Raw genomic sequence first — 20567 nt, forward strand, 5'->3', positions numbered from 1 at the left:
TTAGTGAGGGAAAATCCTCAGCCATGATATCCTTGAATATTGCTGCCCTGCCATTCCAAGTCTCCCATCCTGGAAACCCTGTGGGATACAGTTCCGAGCCTCTCCATCCATTCTCCATAGCTCCCAACTCTGCTTTCTCGTTTTTTTCTTTACCTTTCTGAGATACTTTCTGGGTAAATTCTTCAGTACTGCTTTCCAGCTCGCTAAATCTTGGAGACTCTTTGTTGGTTGCCTCTCTCAGCGACAGCTTTCCTCGGGTGTTTTGGAATTGGGGTTTGTCTGCTCATCTCGAGTGGGAGGCCGTCTCTCTCTCTTCCTCTCCTTGCTCATCACCTCCACCCGGCTCTCCTTGCCAAGTGATTTCAAGTTGCCTCCACCCAGGTCCTGGGTCCCCCGGCGCAGGGCCAGCTGTCTTGGGTTAGTGATGAGCTGTGTGTTCACAGCGATAACGGGATTATTCCTGGAGCCAATCGTCAAAGCCATAGGCAGTCTGGCCAGGCCCTGGCTACGTGTGTGCTTCTTCCAGCTTCTCTCACTGTTCACATTCACAGATAAGCTTTAGTCTTAGGACGGTGGTGAGGTGGTATCTCTGCTTTTTTCAACTTCCTCTCTCAGATGGAAAATGCTTTCACCAGCCCCCATTTCAGGGACTGGTCCCCCACCTCCCATGGGAGACTTTTAGTCCCTGTACCCCTAGAAAACCAATCTTCCAGCTCCCTCCACCTGCTTCTGGGTTCTGATTCAGCAGGCTGTGCCTTCAGCCCCTCAAAATAGTAAATATTTGGAGCTTCTGATCCATCGAGATATAGATCTTACTTCTGAGCACAGTTGAGCTTCCTTGTTGGAATCTTTTCATGTATCACTGCCGTGCCTTTGGAACAGGGAAGATAGTAGGCAGGGCCTCCAAGCGTGAACTAACATTCTAGTCTGTCTTGCCCAGAAGTCCCTGATTTCTCATCCTGAAATGGAGACGATAATACCTATTTCATGGAGATACTGTGAAAATTCAGCAACATCATTACAGTAGACAAAGTGTACAGAATGTCCAGCCTAGAATAGGCACTCCATCAATATTAGAAGCCTACCTCTCTTACCCAGCTGGAAATTCCCCCTCTGAACTTGAGGTCCTTCTGGGCTTCAAGGGGTCCCTTTTAAGATGCAGGCATCCACGAGAGAGGAAAATTCCCTAAAATACTATCTTGCAGGAGATTCCTGAGCAGGATGACAAGACGCGGCTGAGCTGTGGGGAGGACAGAGATGAAGGAATTGTCAAGGAAAAGGAGGGGGATGAGAGGAAAGACAAATTTAGCAAATGTAATAACTTAGTGGAGGGCTTGGGTGGGGGTCAGCTGCCCCCGTCCAGCCCCACCATGAGTTACCCTCACGCTCATTAACAGTCCTGAGCTACCGCTGGCAGCGTCCACCACCAGCCCGTCCTAATCTCCGAGCGCTCCGATGCCCAGAGAAGTCTGAAATAGCTTAGGATGAATTTTCTTATCTTTCCTAAAGTAAAGAATATGAAGCTGTGCACTATGCTATCAGTTTGTCCTTGAGTTTCTAGAGGCTGATAAAACTGAGCAAGATCAAGGATGCTGTATTCCTTTTCTGCAAGACCAGGCAGACTATGGACGTTTAGGAGGCGTGGACGGGCCCTGAAAGTATGTGTGTCTGTCCGGGTGCCTGTGGATACCATACCCAAGCACTGCATTTTCCTGCCTGCTTTTAGGGTGGGAGAGTGCCAGGGAAATTGGTTTCCTAATGCCTTTTTTTTTTCCGTAGAAAAATATCTAATCACAACAAAGAGATAGCTAAATAGAAAGAGCATTTGAAATGTCATTTTAAGTGCCACATAGAGCTGGTTCTGAGTCTGTGATAAAAATGTGGAGTTCTGTCGTGCAGCAAAAACCATGTCCTGATGGAAGATCTTGCCTTTTCTGATGGAAACTCTCATATTACTGTGCCCAAACACCCTTATCATCTTTTTCCATTTGACTCTTCTCTGCTGTCATCTTTGGCTGTAATTATAAGTATTTTTTTCTGGAGTGAGTCGAATGTTGGTTACATGTCCCTGGGACCGTCAGGTTGGCATTGCTGCCTGTTGTGTGCACTTCAGTGATGCAGTGGTGTCAGCTTCAGCCCCTCTGCTCTTGAGGAGCTTACAGTCTCACGCATTTATTTGTTCGGGCATTCAATGCTTATTTATTGGGCATCTTCTGTGCACCAGGCAAAATAACTCTTCTCATGGGAGATGGAGACCACATACGCAATAAAGTAAGTTCTGCCATGTCACAGATGGTGAAAAAGTACTTGGTAAAGGGGACAGGGTGATGGGAACATAGGGGTAGCTGCTATTTTATACAGGGGTCAGGAAAGGGCTCACTGATAAAATGTCATTTGAGCTGAGGTGTGGAACACACTATGTGGCTGTATGGACAGAAAGCATTCCAAGTAAAGGGCACTGCAAGTGCAAAGGCCCCGAGGCAGGTATGTCCTTAGTAGGTTTGAGGAACAGCAAGGACAACAGTGTGACTGGAGCAAAGTCAGGTTCAGGAGAGGAGGTCAGAGACGTGGCAGGGGGTCAGATCATGTTGGTCCTTGTAGATCCTTGTAAGGACTTTGGCTTTTACTCTGAGTGAAATGGGGAGCCCTCGAAGGTCTGAAGTAGAGGAGAGGCGTGACCTGAATCCTCCCCCAATTTTTAAAGGATACTCTGGCTACTGTGTTGAGTATAAATTATAGACTATAATGTCAGAGTTAGTACCATGATATTTCATCTTTCTTATTTAATATTACCCCAGATATTTAAGTTCTTGACTGTTGTTACCCTTAGAAGTTTTCATATTTTAAATATTTTATACATTTTACTCTTTTCTGATTATAAAATTAATATGGATCATTGACATTCACAATGTATAGAAAGCATAAAGAAATATACACCCTCCCAAAATCCATGATCTTACCATCCAGAGACAATCACTGTTAACATTTTGGCATAATTACTTTCTATCTTTTTTCTGTGTCTTTTTTCTTTATATTGTTGAATCTCTGTTTTAAAATTAACATTTTATCATAAGCAGTTCTCAGTGTAATCAATAACTCTTTGTAAACATTCTGTCATATGGATATTCTGCTAATTTAAGCCATCTGAGTTATTTCCTTTTTTCCTTCTCGTTGCTAATTGCTTTATATATCTGTGTACATAGCTCTTTGCCTACATTTGAGATTATGTCCTCAGAATGGTTACTTAGAAGGGAAAAATAAACATCAGTGTTTATAGTCCCTCTTTTCCTATAGACCCTTGAGTTATTGCTTTTGACTTAATTTAGCTGGCTATGTGATCTTAAATAATGACATGTGGACAGTGTATTTTCTGAGTCTTTTGCTATCTGGTAATAGCTGTTGCCTTTATACAAAAAAGACAGTGACTTGACTGATAATGCAATTGATCATAATCTTTCCCACTCAAAATTCTGTGAGTTTGGCTTCTGTTGTCTAACCAACCACATGTGAAAAGAACCACCATGAGGGAGAGTAGGCAAATGTAACGACTAGGAGAATCAGTGCCCAGAGAACTAGAGATAATAGTGAAACTGTGAAAGAAATATAAATAAGGTTCTTTTTTTGGCCTCACTGCACGGCATGTGGGATCTTAGCTCCCCGACCAGGGATCGAGCCCGTGCCCCCTGCAGTGGAAGCATGGAGTCCTAACCACTGGACCGCCAGGGAAGTCCAAATAAGTTTTTAAATTAAGTAAAAGAGATAAGAGAAGCAACAGAAGCCAAACTGAACAAATAGGACATTTGAAAAAAGAATGAGCAAATTTGAAAAAGAACCAAATGAACCATTTTCATTTCTAAAAATGAAAAATGTTATTAAGGAATTCACAAACTCAATCAAATGATACTTCAGTAATTTTTTAGAGCAGTAAACCTTGTCACTAACAGACACAGATGTTTCCTTATCATTTGCTTCTTATTCATTGTTTTTTATTTTTGATCCCTGGTTGGCACTCCCAACAGCTTGGCGTCCCTGGCCCCTGATATCCCCTGTACTGACTGCCATGAATATGATGTTTTTGTGACCACACGAAACTACAGTCTTTACCTAATTAAACCAGCTGCTTATATAAGTGTTCGGCCTCCCAGCTCCCTGTCCCACCTCATTTCTATTCCCTCTGTGGATGGGCACGTTCTTTGGTCACTTTCCTGGTTTCCTTGTCAGCAAATTAATAAACTGATATAAGTTCAAGATTTAAAGACACAGAAAAGGGAATAAGGGACTTCCCTGACAATCCAGTGGTTAAGACTCCGCCTTCCAATACAGGGGGTGCAGGTTCAATCCCACATGCCTCATGGCCAAAAAACCAAAACATAAAACAGAAGCAATATTGTAACAAATTCAATAAAAGACTTTAAAAATGATCCACATCAAAAAAAAAAATCTAAAAAAAAAAGAAAGAAAGAAAGAGAAGGGAATGAGACATCCCTCAGTGGACTGGTTAAATAGCACATCAGGCACACCTGCAGAACCCCAGGGACGGACCTTGTGAACCAGAAGACAGTTTCCAGGATGCGGTGTAGGCAACAAGCAGATGTAGCCCGTGAAGTCAAAACTGAGAACAGGAGAAGGCAGCCTGACAAGATCTGATGCTCAGCATAAAGTAGTTCTGAAGGCAAGAACAGAGATGTGGGGGAGAAGTCTGAAGCCAGGCGTATGCTTTTATTCCCTTTTAAATAACCTGGTAGTATTATTTATGCCTATATTTGGAAGTTAATAATTTTATCTGGATATGCCTAGGTCATTTTCACTGATTTTTGTCTAGGACAAACATATTTGGATCTTCCATTCAGAAAAGCTTTTCAATTATGTTTTTGCTTATTGCTTTGTTCCTGAACTAGTCTGGTCTCGGGAGCACTTATAATTTGAAGAGTGCATTTCCATTCTCTGCCTTGTGTATTTATCATCTTCTACCAAGTCATTTTCAAGTCCTTTTCATTTTTCCCTTCATTCTGAAAAATCTTAAAACTTTTCTTCCATGTCACTGATTCCTTTTTTTTTTTTCGGTCTGACTTTGGTGGTTTCCTGTGTTTGGTCTTGGTGGTTCCACATGTGCCTTTATCCCCCTCCTGATGCTGTGAGAGCTGCAGGCCCAGGGTTTACCAGAAGCAGCTCAAGCACTGCTCACAGCCCCTTTCCTTTGTCTGGGATTCTGCTCCACGGAGGAGGTACCTTGATTCTCCTGGGACCTGGCCCTCTGGCCATCAGAACTAGGGAGGACTTGGAAATCTGTAGCCCCTAGTTTGGCTCTCCCCCCTCTCCCTACTCTCCCACGATTGAGCTTTACTTAAGAAAACACACCTTCCCAGATGCAGTTCACTGTTGCCAGCTCCTTCCCACTGCTGCCGGTTGTTTGCTGGGAGTCTATCTCCCATCCATAAAGACGGAATTAGAGGAGGGAAGACAGCCCCTGAGCAGCACCAGAAACCCGTAGTCGTGCCACGCCAGGAAGGCTGCCCAGGGGCAGCCCCAATCCTGCACCCTGATCCCTGCTAGGCAGGCAAGAGTGGGTGGGCCAGTGACACCCGTTTCATCCATCCCACTCGCCTGTCTTCAGAGGGGAGACTGACTGTAGGTGAAATGTCAGATCCCTCCTGTGCTGGTGTTCGCATGCCCTTTATTCACGAGCTTTCTTGGGTGTGCTAGTGCGAGCTTGGGAAGGACCTCATCAAGGGCTTCTAAACACATGACGTTGCAAGCCAGAAATTCACGTCATTGATTGTTTAGCCTTTAATAGGATTCATTTTAAAAAAAAAAGAGTGACTCACTCAAAGTTATACTGTAATCAGGGGGAAAGTTAATTGGAATCCAGATTCCCCAGGATTCTAGAAACCATCCCTGCAGCCTCTAAAATGTACCTTTGGAGTAGGAAGGCTTCTTTGAGGATGCAGGCATTCTCTGAGGGGGATGAGCTAGAAAGGGGAGAAGGCCAATTTGTAAGTAATTGGAAGCTGATTAATACAATTAGAGCACTCTTCTCCGCTCAGCGTCCGCCGTGCCTTCCCGGTTTCACTCCGCATCCTGATTATAACTCAGTAGAGGCTGGGCTGCACCAACACTGACTGTGTCTCCTGCAGGGCTTTTCATATGGAAGGTGTTCAGGAAAGGTTTGCTGATTGAAAGAGACATTTGCGAAAGAGGAAAGCGGGTTCCTTGTTTAGATCACTTTAGAACCTTTTCCCAGCAGGGTGCTTTTGATTTCCCTGTAGTCTTATCACAGATGGCCCTGGCTGGGGTCCTGCGGGGCCCATCGATGCTAGGTCTGTATTCCTGCTTCCGGCCCCTCTCACCTTGTTGCTTGTTGATTGACTGAAAGGGGAATTTGTGGAGTAGGAAAGTGGCTTCACATGGCGGTTTTTAAATCATCTCAACCCCCCACCCCCAGGCTGAAGGGTAACCAGTAGCCCAGTTAGGGCCCCCGGGGAGGGTCCACCTTGGCACAAGCCTGCAGGAGGCTGGGAGAATCAGGGGCTCCCAGCTGGAGCCCGTGGGAAGCAGCCATGCCAGCCGAGCCCAGCATCCTCGTGGCACTTGGCTCCCAGGAGGGCAGCCCGTGCTCACCGCAAGCTGCCATCTGCTTCCCCACTCTGGTTCTCTTCTGGCCCTGCTGTTACTTGCAGTTTGGATTTTTGCTGCAAACAGCTTTGCCAGAGGGTCGCCTCCGGAGGCCCGGGAGTGCGCGCAGGAGTGGGAGGCTGGCACGCGGGCGGCTGCCTGAGCGCCCCGCCATCTGTGTCTGGCTCGCTCTGGGCTGCTGCCACTGCGGCCCCAGGGGACCCGGATGGTCACACTTCCTCAGTGTGTTGGCCATCGCCCACGTGCCCTGCTCTGCCAAGTGGAGCGGCTATCAACGCAGGCTCCTGGCCTCCCACACAGGCGGAAGCAACAGGAGGAGGAGGGTCCTGGGGCCCAGCAGCCCCCCTTCCTCCTGTGGGGAGGCACAGTGGTCTCCCACCCCTCCCTGCCCCTTATTTGGGGTGCCTACCTGAGCCTGTGTCCATGCGCTGGAGAAAGAACTTTCCTCTCTGAGGTGCTGCCTGATCCAAGAGGGAACTGACTTTCTCACCGCTGCACTCCAGTCCGCTGAGCCTGGTGTCCTAGCTGGGGAGTCCAGTCTGGCTCTGAGTCGCAGGCATTAACTCAGCGCCCACTGTGGGCCAGTCAGTGTCTCGCTTCATCCTCACTGGAGTCCAGTGAGGTATTCACTCTTGTCCCTGTGTCACTTGCCCAAAGACACCAGGTAGTAATTGCTGGAGCAGGGGTTGAAGCCAGGTGTGTCTGCTTCCAAAACTCCTTCTGACAACTCTACTGTCTCTTCATGCATTCATTCATTTATTCATTCATTCATATAATAGTCATTGAGTATTTACTATGTGCTGGGCACTGTCTTAGGCCCTTGGAAAATAGTGATGAATGAATCAGCCAAATATCTCTGCCTTGAGTTTACATTTTAGCAGGGACCAGGGGAGGAGAAAAGGAACAGACAATAAACATAACTGTTGCAGGAAGGGGGACCCCTTCCAGGGCCCAAGAGTGGGCTCTTGTCTAACACTTGGAAATGAATTGTCCGAGGAGACACACGTGCTGACAAAGCAAGAGACTTAATTGGGAAGGGGCGCCCGGGCAGAGAGCAGGAGGGTAAGGGAACCCAGGAGAACTGCTCTGCCATGTGGCTCGCAGACTCGGGTTTTATGGTAATGGGGTTAGTTTCCGGGTTGTCTCTGACCACTCATTCTGACTCAGGGTCTTTCCTGGTGGCGCTCGCATCACTCAGCCAAGATGGATTCCAGCGAGAAGGATTCTGGGAGGTTGGTAGGACATATGGGCTGGTGTCTCCTCTCTCCTTTTGACCTTTCCTGAATTCTTCGGTTGGTGGTAGCTTGTTAGTTCCCCGTTCCTTATCAGGACCTCCTGTTGTTAAGATAAATTATGCAAATGGCTACTATCTTGCCTGGCCAGGGTGGGCAGTTTCAGTCAGTGGTTCCCCTAACATAACCAAACTTAATAAATGAGCAAATTATACAGTATATTAGATGTTGCACGGGAAGAAGAGAGTAGAACAGAGCAAAGAGATCAGGAGTGTGGGGTGCAGGGTGGGGAGGGAGGTAGCCATGTTGAAAGTAGACCAGCCGCCATGTCACACCCATTAGGATGGCTAATATTTAAAAAGCAGAAAATAGCAAGTGTTGGTGAGGATGTGGAGAAATTTGAACCCTTGTGCGTTGATGGTGGGAAAGTACAATAGCGCAGCCTATGGAACACAGTATGACAGCTCCTCAAAAAATTAATGATCTAGCAATTCTACTTCTGGGTATATACAGTGTTCCTTACAGCATTGTTCACAACAGCCTAAAGGCGGAAGCAACCCAAGCATCTACCATTGGATGAATGGATAAACAAAATGTGGTCTATGCCTGTTATTATTCATATTATTCAGTCTTAAAAAGGAATGGAATTCTGACACATGCTACAACATGGAAGAACCTTGAGGATATTATGCTAAGTGAAATAAGCTAGACACAAAAGGACACATATTGTAGGATTTCCTTTTTTTTTTTTTTTTAATATTTATTTATTTGTTTTGGCTGCACCAGGTCTTAGTTGCGGCACGTGTGATCTTCATTGCGGCATGTTTTAGTTGCAGCATGCGGGATCTAGTTCCTGACCAGGGATCGAACCCGGGCCCCCTGCATTGGAAGTGCAGAGTCTTACCCACTGGGCCACCAGGGAAGTCCCCAGGATTTCCATTTATATGAGGTCCATAGAATGGTCAGATTCATAGAGACAGAAAGTAGAAGGGTGGTTGCCAGGGGCTGGGGGTGGGAGAATGAGAAATTATTGTTTAATGGGCACAGAGTTTCAGTATGGGAAGATGAAAAAGGTCTGGAGACGGATGGTGGGGACAGTAGCACAGCAGTGTGGATGCACTTGATGCCCCTGGACTGTACACCTAAAAATGGTTAGAAAGGTAAATTTTATGTTATGTATATTTTACCACAGTTATAAAAAAGGGTATGGGTGGAGACTGGCCAGGGTAGGCCTCTTGGAGGAGGTGAGATGTGAGCAAAGCCTTGAAGGAGCTGTAGCGGGGAGGCCAGTGGCTCTCTGGGGAAGGAGCAGCCCTGGATGGGGCCACACCCAGTGCCCTGTGTTCACAGAACAGCACGGAACCAGTGAGGCTCCCCTCCTTCCACGTGAGGGGGTCCTGGGTTCCCCCGAGGCAGGTGGAGGAGGGGTTGGTCCCCAGAGGCTCTTTGGCCACGGGGAGTAGGGAGGGGAGTCGATGTGCTCCAATAGTAAGCCCTTGGCCCACCAGGAACAGGGCCCACAGGTCCTAGCATTTGACTCTTGCACCACCGGCTGCCCCTCGGCCGCTTACTCAGCCACCCAGGTGTGCTCAGCGGTCCACGGGGCTGGGAACCCTGTGGTCCCCTTGAACAGGCTTGAGAATAACAAGGTGTGGACCAGCTTCACTGACCCTGTGATCAGTTGGTGTGACACCATCCTGACACCACAGCCTGCTTACCCCCTCTCTCCCCCCCTGTTGGGCCTGCACAACCTGGCTTTCCCTGCTATGATACCCTCTTCTACATGGCCCTGGGGAGGCAGGCGAAAAAGCTAGGGAGAAAGCATCTGAATGTGGTCCTTTTCTTGCGTTAATTGGAATAAAAATTTGGATAATCAGCTTTTCCTGCACGTTTTCCAGATGCCAGATGACATTGGCTGGCACGATTGTTCCCCTTCCACTAGCCAGCTGTCTGGCAGATGGGGACTAGGGAGCAGAGTGAGCCTCCATCCGTTAGGAGCTATTTATTAAGCTCCTAGGTGGTGCCCAGCCCTGGAAATACACAACCATCCCCTCTCCTAAGGAGATAACTCAAGACACGTGTCCTCCTGCTACGCCAGAAAATCCTTCCGTGAAAAAAGGAAGAAGAAGAGAACCAGCCTTTATTGGGGTCCTTGTCTGGGCCAGATGTGGGGCCCTGTGTCCCCACTCCTCCCACCAAACGGAAGCTCTGGGACCTTAAGTGACAGGTCCAAGGTGACACAGCAGGACGGGCAGAACCTGGGCCTGTCTAAAAGGCTACTGCCACTAGACCAGCTTCCTCCTGATTTCTACCAAGCTGGCGACCACTGCCTTCAAGAATCAGCCTTCCTATTCCAGGATGGCCCACAGGCTGGAGGAACACGGGAGGTTTCACCCTCAGTGGCCAACGAAGTGATCCCCGACTGTCTGGGGGACCCCTGGGTCCCTGCCCCGCTTCTCCTTGCCCTGATTTTGTAAGTTATTACATCCCAACCCAGGCTAACGCACCCACAGCTGAAGCCCAGCCTGGCGCTGAGTGTTATCTGACTACTTACATCCCTGAACCTGGTTTTGGGTCCCAGCACCTGATTGTCCTCTTGACCCTTGAACTTTGCCTGCTGCTCCCCGCCCTGCGTCAACCCAAGGGTCATTGTCATAGGCCTGCTCCTGATGCTTCCTGTTTGCAAACTAAATGAGAGGGCCATTCGGTAGGCATCCCGGCTGCTTCATCTCCACGTTGCACTTGGCACCTCCTGAGTGTCGTCTGTGTATGACGTTCAGCCTCACACGCTACTCCTAGCTGTACAGCCTGGAGAAACTCTCACACGTGCTTCCCGGGAAACATGACCGAGAACGCACGTAGCAGCATTTGTTGTAACAACAAAAAACTGGGAACCACCCAAATGACCTTTCATGGTGGAATAGACAGGTAAATTTCAACGGATGAATTAAAAACCCAATGAGCAAAAGGGCAAAAAAGCAAGTCACTAAAGAATACACAGTGATTCAAAAATGCGATGTTCAAAAACAGGTAATAGTAAATGTTTTACTTAGAAATATACATAGAAGCAGTTTTTAAAAATAGAAAGAAAAGCAAAGGATTGCTTCACACAAGATTCCAGATGGTGGTTACTTTTGGAAGGAAGACAGGGAGGGCCAACGGGGCCTTCTCAGATCTGGTCATATTTAATTTCTTAATTTCTTAAAGAGTTCACAGGTGTTTACTTCAGTGTGGTTCTTTGAAACACACTGTGTTTTCATACGGTTTTGTGTGTACGCTAAATTTCACAGGCACACACCCAAAAGGTAACAGGAGATCACCAAAAATCAGACCCAAAAAAGCTTGAATCAGTGATATGGAGAAAAACCTTTAAAATCTCCCAGAATGCAGGGGGGAAAAAAAACCCCAAAGAGCTAAAAACAATAACGGAGACAATGATGAATCTGGAAGACAGAGAAGGCAATGGAACCTCAGAATTATAGGTTTTCCCCAAGAAGGAACAAGACCAATAGGAAATGAAGCAATAATCAAATCCATAACCGAAGAAGGAGTCCGTGATTCAAGACCACACACCGGAACACCGGAAGACCCACGAGCTCTGCCAAGTAGGGGTCAGCCCAGAAACCATTTCATGTAGGCTTTGGAATATGTTTCTGAGACTGTGTTTGCACAGAGGCATGTTTGTTGTTCTGGGAATTGAATCAAAATCACGAAGCTCCTCTGAAAAGACCTGGCTGGGAATAGCCGGCCTGTCCAGTTTTCTGATTCCAGCCCTATTCATCTGCCGTGTGTGGCCCACTCCATCTGGGAACAGAGGCTGGCTTCGCAGCCAAACACCACCGCGGCATGCTTGCCCTCTCTCAGGTCTGTGCTGGAACAGGGAAGATAGTTAAATATTCGGGATTCAAAGGGATTTCATGCTGCATGCAAATAAAGACTAAGAGGAGGTGGGCGTACAGTGTTGATGAAGCAAGTAATTAAGAACAGTAGTGGGGGGGGCTTCCCTGGTGGCGCAGTGATTGAGAATCTGCCTGCCAATGCAGGGAACACGGGTTCGAGCCCTGGTCCAGGAAGATCCCACATGCCACGGAGCAACTGGGCCCGTGAGCCACAACTACTGAGCCTGAGCGTCTAGAGCCTCTGCTCCGCAACAAGAGAGGCCGCGATAGTGAGCGGCCCGCGCACCGTGATGAAGAGTGGCCCCCACTCGCCGCAACTGGAGAAAGCCCTCACACAGAAACGAAGACCCAACACAGCTAAAAATAAAAATAATAAATAAATAATAAATTAAAAATTAAAAAAAAAAAAAAAAAAAAAGAACAGTAGTGGGGCTTCCCTGGTGGCGCAGTGGTTGAGAATCTGCCTGCCAATGCAGGGGACACGGGTTCGAGCCCTGGTCTGGGAGGATCCCACATGCCGCGGAGCAACTAGGCCCGTGAGCCACAATTACTGAGCCTGCGCATCTGGAGCCTGTGCTCTGCAACAAGAGAGGCCGCGATAGTGAGAGACCAGCGCACCGCGATTAAGAGTGGCCCCCACTTGCCGCAACTAGAGGAAGCCCTCGCACAGAAACGAAGACCCAACACAGCCATAAATAAATAAATAAATTAATTAAATTTAAAAAAAAAAGAAATAGTTACTTAAAAAAAAAAAAAGTTAAGAACAGTAGTGAAAGCATCATTCTCCTCCGTGGATTTGTCAAACTTCCAAGACCATTCTAGACAAAGGAGAAGACAATCTCTCTGGGACCAGAGAGAGAAGGAAGATAGGGGGTCTCTGTTCTCAGTGACTTGTAGGGACCTTTCCATGTTACAGATAATCTGGGAGGTGCAAGGGCTAGCGGGGCACCCCTGGAGGCCATGGCAGAGGGTGAGGCCAGAGCTGGAGGTTGACCCGCCCGCCCCAGAAATCCTGTGACCCCGGGGCACATGGCCCTGCAGCCATCACGAGCCCTTATTGGATGCCACCTCCCTCTGAAGCTGGCAAACGCTCCTCACCAGTAATTGTGCAGAAACCTAGCCAGAGCATACCCCTCACCAGGGGTTAATGGAAGCCAAAGCATTTCCTCCAGTTCTGAAATTATCTAACCAAGGGGTTTTAATTATCTGTCTGGAAAACAGATAGCACCCTCAGAATATTTCTTCTCACTGCATTTTTTCGTTTCCACTCTGTTAGCAATTGCCTGCCGCCCAGGCTGCCCTGTTTGAAATAGAGACACAGATGTAGAGAACAAACGTATGGACACCAAGGGGGGGAAAGTGTCTGTGCGTGTGTGCGGGGCGGGGGATGAATTGGGAGACTGGGATTGACATATATACACTAATATGTATAAAATAGATAATAAGAACCTGCTGTATAAAAAATAAATAAAGGCAAAAAAAGAAAAAAACACTTGAAATGAAGGGGAAATTCTCTCAGGCCCTGGGGAGGGCCCTGGCTCCTGGTGGGGGGGGGGCAGGGGCGGGCATTGGAAGAAGGGGCAGGTGCGTGCCCTCTTGTCTTTGCTGGGGCTTAATTTCTAGCCCGTCTCCTGGTGAGGCTGGGGCCTGGGCCCTGTGTAGGGAGCCTGAAAGCAGCCAGCAATACGGGGAAGGGTGGGTGGGGGGATGGTGGAGATGTTCTCACTGGCTCGCCAACACCGCACACACACACACACACACACACACACACACGCCTGATTTTTTTTTTTTTTTTTTTTGGCTGTGTCGGGTCCTAGTTGCGGCACGCAGGATCTTTAGTTGCGGCATGCAGAATCTTAGTTCCCCCACCAGGGATCGAACCCGCGTCCCCCTGCAGTGGAAGCATGGAGTCTTAACCACTGGACCGCCAGGGAAGCCCTGCCTGATGTGTTTTAAAGTGTTATCCTTTAAATTACATATATGCAAATATTCCTGGGAGGGGTCTCATTTAGCTTTCCCCTAACACCTCAATTCTTTTTTTTTTTTTTTTAACATCTTTATTGGAGTATAATTGCTTTACAGTGGTGTGTTAGTTTCTGCTTTATAACAAAGTGAATCATCTATACATATACATATGTTCCCATATCTCTTCCCTCTTGCGTCTCCCTCCCACCCTCCCTATCCCACCCCTCTAGGTGGTCACAAAGCACCGAGCTGATCTCCCTGTGCTATGCGGCTGCTTCCCACTAGCTAGCTATTTTACGTTTGGTAGTGTATATATGTCCATGCCACTCTCTCACTTTGTCACAGCTTACCCTTCCCCCTCCCCATATCCTCAAGTCCTTTCTCTAGTACGTCAATTCTTAGTTAGCACTTTAGAAGGGATTAGTAGAGAGCCAGAACCTGGTGGGTGGCTGGTGGGTGCCTGGGCTGGGAGGGGAGCTCTGCCCCGCTGCCCTGGCTTCCCTCTGGATTGCTTACTTGTGCTCTAACACCGCAAGATTGCGGATTCCACCCCAGGTCCCGGGAGGATGAATACAGGGAAACCCTCCCCGGACAGAATAGCTCCTGAGGGCAGGCCATGAACACACTCTCACATGGCAGCGAAAAACAGAGTCACAGACCCCAGCCCTTTGTGGATTTAGGTCCTGGGGCCACCCATCTGCAAGGACACTTGATCATTTCTCTCCATTGCTCAATCTTAACACATAGGAGGTACTGAATAAATGCTGTTCGAATGAATGAATATCTGCAGACTCCCTCTTCAGAAGTTGTTCGTAAGCTTCGCCTTTCTGAGGGAGGGGAAGCAAGCCGTGAGGAAAGACGACTGCTCTAAACTTAATTCCTACCAAAAGAAGAAAAAGGAAAAAATTTTAAAACAAAACAAGAAAGTGAGAGAGGAAGAGATGAAGGAAAGAAAGAAGAAAAATAAAACTATCAGAAAATCAAGTATTTCAGTATGAAAAACTCTCTAGTTTTAATTCTGCTAGTTGTCTTAGATGGACAGGCAGACAGATAGGTGTATATATGCATATATAGCTTTTTAATTATTCCAACCAATATTTGTCTAATCGCTTACATTACAGTAGAAACAGTGCCTATTAACTCCACTTGCCCTGAAAAACGAGGCACCCAATGCTTTTTTTCTTTCCAGCTACTTCTTGCTTTTTGTTGAGACCATCTGAAATTTGGGGACAGATTATTATTGTTACCTATTTTTAAGCATCATTTCTTTCATATTTTTATTATTTTTCAGTTATATTTACATTAGTTATCTAGACTGAATTCTACCTTTCATTTATTTCACCGATCCTGGTGAGTTTTCTGGTACCATTGAGCCCCCATTCTGGAGCTTTTTATTTTAATTCATCTGTTTGTCAACTGAGCAATTTTTTAGGAAGACTGGATGCACCTCTGTTTTCAGTTTTTGCTGATAGGATCCACGCACCTTTGGGGGATGAGGATCACAGCCCTTTTCTGATTACAGAGGCAGGTGATGCCGTCTCCACAGGCTGCCTCTGGTTACACATGTGTGACACAGGCTTGTGACCTGCTTCTGCCCCGCTCGCTCCTCACCCTAAACAAACCTGCACAGTCACATCCGTGCCACAGTCACACACGTCGTATAAATGCCGCATCTCCATCCTGTTTGCATAGGGTAGCAGATAATCCAGCTGTAAAGTCGTGTGGTCCTAATCTGGTTTGACTGGACAGATAGCATTTCTGGCGTAAAGTAATGCTGAAAATAAATGTGCACGTTACCTTAGCACATCTTGTGTTGACTCGCCTTGCTCAGTATCAGCTTGTTGCCCTCGGCAGTAACCATGGCTTTTCATACTCAGCTTGTCACCACGGAAACCTGGTCACTGAGTACTGCCCAGCAGTCTTGAGAGAAGCGTCTCTTCCAACTAACAGCGTGATGCCCTGGGCCCTTTCTCTTTTCAGAGGGATCCAGCTCTGCCTGCCTTTATGCTGGGAAGCCCTGGTTCCCTTTGAAAAGTTGTCCAGGGTTTTCCCATTGTCAAAATTCTGACTCCTGGAGGTTAGGGGTGGGCAGTGACATCAGAGGGGAAGCTTGTCTTTCTGCAGGGGCAGAAATGTCAGTGTTGTGAACTCGTGCTGGTGTTTTCAAACTAACCATCACTTGACTAAGCCTTTCCTATCTTGCTCCACTACAAAAAATTTAATTACTGCTTTCTTTTCCTTCCCTACCAGCACATCCAGATTCAACATACCAGCCACAGACCGTTCCAACACCATGTGTCAACCTGCCAAGCAGCCCAGGGATTTAATAACATTGACATCCAATTACCAATCTGTTATACTTTAGTTTAAATCAAAGTAATACATGCATGTGCTTTTAAGAAAAAATCCAATTGTTCTGAAGAGCTTATGCTGGAGGATGGCAGTCGCCTGTCCCGCCCCTCCCTCACCCAGCCCATCACATATGGACTGCTTGCTTTAGTTCTCATGCTGACTCCTGCCCTGACTTTTTTTTTTTTAAATAGATCTTTATTGGAGTATAATTGCTTCACAATACTGCGTTAGTTTCTGTTGTACACCAAAGTGAATCAGCCATATGCACACGTATATCCCCATATCTCCTCCCTCTTGCGTCTCCCTCCCACCCCTCCAGGTTGTCACAAAGCACCGAGCTGATCTCCCTGTGCTATGCTGCTGCTTCCCACTAGCTATCTATTTTACATTCGGTAGTGTATATATGTTGGTACTACTCTCACTTCGCCCCAGCTTCCCCCTCCCACCCTGTGTCCTCAAGTCCATTCTCTATGTCTACATCTTTATTCCTGCCCTGCAACTAGGTTCATCAGTACCATTTTTTTTTTTTTTTAGATTCCATATATATGCGTTAGAATACGGTATTTGTTTTTCTCTTTCTTACTTCACTCTGTATGACAGACTCTAAGTCCATCCACCTCACTACAAACAACTCAATATCGTTTCTTTTTATGAATGAGTAATATTCCATTGTATATATGTGCTACATCTTCTTCATCCATTCATCTGTTGATGGACATTTAAGTTGGTTCTGTGTCCTGGCTATTGTAAATATTGCTGCAGTGAACATTGTGGTACATGTCTCTTTTTGAATTATGGTTTTCTCAGGGTATATGCCCAGTAGTGGGATTGCTGGGTCATATAGAGCTACCATATGACCCAGCAATGCCCTGACTTTCTTGATTTATCAACTTTAGGTACTCTCTATGGACTCGACTCCATGCTCTGAAAGATGAGGAGCTGGCTAGCTTGGACTACTCTGCTTCCCCTCTCTCCTCCTAATTTCTGATACTGTTATTATTTATTAACTCTTTGATTACATTTGTAACTTTCTATACTATTTGCCTCTTTCTTCTTCCATCAACTTTAACATTCACACCTCCACTCCTTCTGCATGAGTTGTGGGTACGAATGCCTCTGTTCTTCCCTCCCCTACTCTCGCCTCCCTCCTTTTCTAGATGACACCCTTACTAATAGATTGCCAGGATTGTATGTTTAGATTGTTCTGTTGCTGTAGTTAATTCTTCCATGCTTTGTGATTTATGCCTCAATCTCAGTTTACAAAGGTGACTGAGTGATGACAGGAAGAGGCTAATGCCATTGAAAGAAGAATTCATTGCTTACAGTTCCCAAAAGAAGGGGGCATTCCATGCCACTCAGGGCCACATGGCGAAGCACCAGAGGCAGAAAGGAGTGAAGGGAAAGCATGCGCCACAGCCTTTAATGGGGTTTCTACGGGAAAGGCAGGGCAGGGCAGGGTAAGTATCTTAGGGTGGGCTAGGTTGAATAGTTTCAGCGGCTGCTGGGGCATAGAGGCTGGCCCTGGTTGCCTGGTACCTGGCCCTGGGTTGAGTTAGGGCAGGGGGAATATTGGCTTGGTGAGTGAGAGTTAGGTAAAGGGGGTGGTTAGAGTGTGGACTCAGGATCGGTTGGAGGGTTTGTAATATGACTTTCACATGCCTGCAAAAGCTGCATCACAGGGGAGACGTAAACAGCTTGGGCCATTGGTTTGGCCCTGTGATTAATGGATGCCAAATAGACAAATACAGAATCTAAGAAAACCAAACTTTGTCTCTAGGTTAATTAATTCTAAGAGCTGAAAATCAATAAATAGCATTTAATTTCACAAACCTGTATATGATCTTGTAAGAGGGCGAAAAGGGCAGGTTCTGGAGCTATACTGCCTGGGGTCCAGTTTTTATTTTGTTCTTCCCTGTTTGTGTCACGTGTTCTCTCTGTGCCTGATTTCCTCATCTGTAAAATAGAGCTGTTAATACTACCCACCTCATCGGATTTTTGTGAGAGTTAAATAAGTTATATATAAAATTCTTGGAATGGTGCCTGACACATACAAAGTGCTCAATAATTATTAGGGATTTAAATTTTTTTATCATTTTGTAAACATTAAACACCTCAGGGTCAAATGATATGTGAAGATCACATTTTGGTAATTTGTGACACCTCAACCCCTGGACCATCCAAAGGAAAACATTCCTAGTATCATGATCAAATGGATTTCTTTTTAACTCTTTATATCTTAAACCACGTCACAGTTTAAGTTCCCTAATATTTGGACCATGACTTTCTGGTATGATTTTAGTTTTCCCTTGGAGTTTTTTATTGCCCTTTGTTCTCATTGACAAAAAAGTAATGAAACTCTTATGTCCTTTTATGCAGCTCCTTGATTTTACCTTCTATTGCGTGGAGGCTTCTCTTTTCCTGTCAGAAACCCCTGCAGACCCTTCTCCGGCTCTAACCTGCACTACTTACTGAAAGCCGTCTTCATGGCATTTCCCTTTGACTCACCTCCTGAGTTGGAGACACTGTTTCTAGGATCTTGTCTTCCTCTTTCTTGTTTTTCACCTCTGTTTTGTTGGAGCTCATCCTAAAGTAACTTCTTAAAAAGGGACCATGTATAGGAAAATTGGAGTCCTTGCAAGTCTAAAAATGTCTCTATTCTCTTGTTTGGTTGACAATTTGGTAGAATTCTAGATGCGAAGTCTTTTAGTATCCAGTGTGCCGATGATAAGTCTGATGCTGTTCTAATTCTGGTTTCCTTGTAAGAGACCTATTTTTCTTTCTGGAAGCTTCTAGGATCTTTTTATATTTATAACTAAGTGATTTTATGAATATGTATTTTACTTTCCTTTTTTTCTGCCTTAAATTCAGTTAAAAACCTTTTAATCTGAAGTCTCATGTCCTCTTTCAGCTCCTGGAAATGTTTCTCTATTGCTCTGTTTCTGAGGAGTCTCTTATTAGGAATTTGACCCCTCAAGTTGAGCATTTTTGTCTTCATAATTTCTTCTACTTTTTTCTGTATCTTCATCTTTGTGCTCCACATTCCAAATTTTCTCATTTTTATCTTCCGGCCTTTATTTTACATTTTTATATTTCTGCATTATATTTTTAATTTCTAGGGGCCTTTTCTTATTCTCCAGTTGTTCCTTTTTCGCAGCATGTTGTTCATATTTGATGAATGAGCCTATATATATTTTAAGTCCCTGAATTTAACCTTCCTACTTTATTCAGTTAATTACCAACCTATCCGATTGTTTCCTTTTTCTAGAAGTGTGTAGAGGTTGGATGTCCTACCAGAGGTGTGGAGGCTTAAATGCCTTAAAAAAACAATCATTTATTTGCTCATCTGCAGCTTGGGCTGGTCTCAGCAGGGTGGTTCTTTTGCTGGTGTCTCCTGGTGTCATTCATGGACCATAGTCATCTGACAGTTTGACTGAGGTCAGGGTCCAAGAAGGCTCACTCCTCTGCAACCGGTGCTGACTGTTGGCTGGGGTGTCTTGGTTCTTCTCTGTGTGGCCTTTTGTCCTCCGTACACTGGACTAGGCTGTCTCATGATGGCAGCAGTGTTCCAAACTGGTCAGAAGTTTTCACATGTTACTTCTGTCACATTTTATGTGTCAAAGCAAATCACAAGCCTAGACCAGATTCAAGGGGTGGGGAAAATAGACTCCACCTCTTGATGGGAAAAGAGGAAAATAATTTGGGACCATGTTTAATCTACTACAACCTCCCAGGCAATGTCTCCCTCTGTCTTAACTCGGGCTGCCATAACAAAATAACATAGACAAGGGGCTTAATAGGAGTTTACTTCTCACAGTTCTGGAGGCTGGAAGTTCCAGATCAGGGTGCCAGCACATTTAGTTCCCAGTGAGGGCTCTCTTCCTGGCTTGCAGACTGCCATCTCACTGTGTCCTTACACAGAGGAGAGAAAGGCAAGCTCTCCGGTATCTCTTCCTGTAAGGACATTAATCCCATCGTGAGGGCCCCACCCTTATGACCTCATCTAAACCTAATTACCTCCCAAAGACCCCCATCTCCAAATACCATCACCCTGGGGTTTATGGCTTCAATATATGAATTTGGCGATGGGGCACAGTTCAGTCCATAGCACCCTCTAAGAGCCAGCGTTTCTGTTAAGTAAGCTGAGTTACTTAAAGCCTTGAAATTTGGATATGTGTTCAGTAGTCTCAGCTGATGGGTATTTGTCAGGCATCTAGCATGTGCTGGCAGGTGCTGGGGGGCCTGGGGGGCTCCTGCTGTCATGGTGCTTTCAGTCTGGTGCAAGAAACAGACATGTAAATAGGCGTTCATAACAATGTGTGTGCACTGCAGTGGGAGACCTGCCTGGCTCTGTGGAAGCTTCTGGATAAAAGTGATTTCCTAAAGGCTGGATTTCATTCTCCCAGCCCAGGGAAGGAAGAAGAATCAGCATGTACAAAGGCCTGGAGACGTGAGACAGCTTAGTGTGGTCCGGGAGTGGGAGTGGCTG

General features: G+C 46.2%; 1 protein-coding gene across 1 annotated transcript in view; it reads left to right on the top strand.

Annotated features, from left to right (window-relative positions):
- RPH3AL (rabphilin 3A like (without C2 domains)) overlaps window positions 1-20567 on the top strand; it is a 104530-nt gene that overhangs the window by 50511 nt on the left and 33452 nt on the right.

The sequence above is a fragment of the Balaenoptera borealis genome (genome assembly GCF_965194805.1).
Source record: "Balaenoptera borealis genome assembly, chromosome: 20".
NCBI lineage: Eukaryota > Metazoa > Chordata > Mammalia > Artiodactyla > Balaenopteridae > Balaenoptera > Balaenoptera borealis.